This window comes from Pinus tabuliformis, chromosome 9 (assembly GCF_031772625.1).
Source record: "Pinus tabuliformis cultivar Carrire ecotype Pingquan chromosome 9, CPIR1, whole genome shotgun sequence".
Classification (NCBI taxonomy): Eukaryota; Viridiplantae; Streptophyta; class Pinopsida; order Pinales; family Pinaceae; genus Pinus; species Pinus tabuliformis.
This window is the reverse complement of record NC_142307.1, coordinates 730,202,326-730,205,118: the sequence shown is the minus strand read 5'-3', so window position 1 is coordinate 730,205,118 and position 2,793 is coordinate 730,202,326.

The following is a 2,793-nucleotide window of genomic DNA, read 5'->3' as shown; positions in this document are numbered from 1 at the left end:
AAAACCCCTCTTGTTTGAAGGAACAAGCTATGTATCATGGAGCTCAAGAATGCAATTTTATTTGATGGCTCTAGGGTTTGATGTCTTTGATTCAATTTTTACAAAATACACAACCTCAAAAATGCCATCAACAAAAGCAACTGCAAAAGAGTTAAGGGAAAACAACACAAAAACATTGAAAGCCATCTTGAATGGCCTATCAAATTTTGTGAGAGTCAAAGTGGGACAATGCTCATTAGCCAAAGAGCTTTGGAAAAAGCTTCAAAATATCTACTTGAAGGAAGGCTCTCTCGTGATCACAAAACAAGAAAATGTAGATCAAGAATACAAAAATGATGAAGAAATATCGAAAGCAAGGAAGACTTCGAAGGTGAAGTTGATCTTGAGGGGGAGCTAATTAGTGCTCTGGAAGAAGTAAACAGAGTCATGAAAGAAAACAAAGAGCTTAAAAAGTAGATCCAAGACGCTGAAGAAAATAATCATGACCTTGAAGGAATAATTGAAGAAGAAATCATTTCCTTGAAGACCCAACTTGAAGAAGCAAGAAGAGTCAAAGAAGTAATGAAAATCCAAATGTTGAAGAAAGAAGAGGATTGCGAAAAGTGTGAGAAAGAAGTTGTCTCACTAAGGGTTGAGGTAGAAAAGCTCAATAAAAATTTGAAGAGAACACAAGTATTAGATGACATCCTTAGTCACCAGAGATCACCATACGACAAAACAAGTCTTGGTTATACAGGTGAGGCAAGCTCCAAGTTTCCAAAGGTTAAGTATGAAGAAAAACTGGAAGCCATCATCCTTCAAAAGTAAAATCACAATGAAAGTCGAAAGAAGGATGAAAGTATTGCTAGTTCAAGAAGCTATGTTAATGCTCTCAAGGGAACTATGCGCAATACAAGAAACAATAAGCATTTTCAGAAGATTAGACCTCCTCCAAGACATAACAACTTTAGAAGATCGTCAAGATAATGCTACTCATGCAGGTGCCCAAGGATGTTTTATGGTTATTATAATTCATGCACTAATTTCAGTCATAAAGAAAAAGATTGTAGAGAATACCACATAAATGATTATGAAAGTTATCATCAAAATTCTAGAAGTAAGTGTGTAGGTAGACAAGATAGAATCTCGAACGACGATGACAATAAAAATTATAACTCAATTGCTCCATTATTTAAGTTCAATATAGAATGCTATCAATGTCATAATTTTGAACATATAACATGAGATTGTAGAAGTGGCATAGAGTGGGCTCCTAAGTAAATCAAAGAACAAAAGTTATTTGAAAACCCTACAAAAGTTTGGAGAAGAAAACAAGTTGAATGAGGAAATGAATGAAGAAAACAAGTTGAATGAGGAAATGAATGAAGAAAACAAGTTGAACGAGGAAGAAAACAAGGCACTTGTTCAAGTTGCTTGTTGGTTATGTGCCTAGGGCTGAATCTATGATTACTTAATCCTTATAAATCGAGATTCAAAGTAGTTTGAAATAACTCTATTTTGTGCATAATGGAAGACCCATGCTGCATATAAGGAACATATATTGAACCCATAACTTGATAGTCCATTTGAGAGCCAAAGTAGTTATTGCTTGCGAGAAAATGACATGGAGGAAGCACACAAGGTTGCCACTTCTATGATGGTTGACGTGGGATTTCCAAAGTCCAAGGCAGAGGAAGCATTGAGGCGTGTTGAATAATATTGAACTGACTATGGAGTAACTCTTTAGCCCCACTAAATATGTCAGGTTGAGGGAAAAGACATCAGGATTTTGTAGGCCATTGCATTTGATTATGCTAAGGTTATGGAGTTACGAGGATGGAGGAAATGAGAAATTAAGCAGACTAACTAGTCATCGTGAAATCCACAGAAACAAAGTAAAAAGTAATGAGATCATTGAAGTCAAGAGATGGGTTGGAATCTTGATGGAAAAAGTGTAATGGGAGTGTAAGCTCAGTGAGATTAGTGCAAGAGAAAAGGAAAGCATGGAGGATATATTATCAGAGATCCATCTTTCTTTCTTCCACAAAACTAGGCATTAGACACTCTTCCACCCCAAATAGCTTAGCCACTTGCATAAGCTATTTGAGGTAGACCGCTCCTATAATTTTCATTGCTATATAAATGAAAGTCGTGCAAGGGAAGAAATTATACACTCCAACCTGTTGATTTTACTAGTGCAAACAAGACTAGTACAATTTTTCAAATTGATAACTACTCCCAATGATGCAATTTGACTTATTATAATATTCCAATCATTAAGCGATTATACATGAAAAATTCTAACTATTCAATTTCATCAATAGAGCAATAAAGATCACAATGATCAGTAAAACAAGAGACAAGAGACGCCAAAAATTGGGCTAGCAACTAGGGCAAAACCCACAAGTGGAAAACCCAACCAATCTTTCCTTATGAGAGAGAAATTTAGTTCATCAAAAGTACATCAAAGTATTCCATCAATATTTTAATTTTTATGACCTCAATAAAAGCCAAGTCAAACCAATCAATGGAGAGAGAAAATAATCAACTTCAGTCAAAGTTAAGTCTGCAACAAAAACACCGAATTTCAGCCTATGGAAGCTTTGAACAGGAGGGTTGAAATTTAGTCAAACTTCAGTAAAAAAAGACACTTGTAATTCTTGGTCAAAGGGAAGAGTTGACCTATGGTCAATGGCCCCGAGACAGAAAAGAAACTCGGTCCACCAAGAGTCAACGAACCTCAGTGAACCTCGACCTTCTTAGCCCAGTCAAAGTCTCGATTAACAAAAGAAAATTCTCCCAAGTCAATGTTGG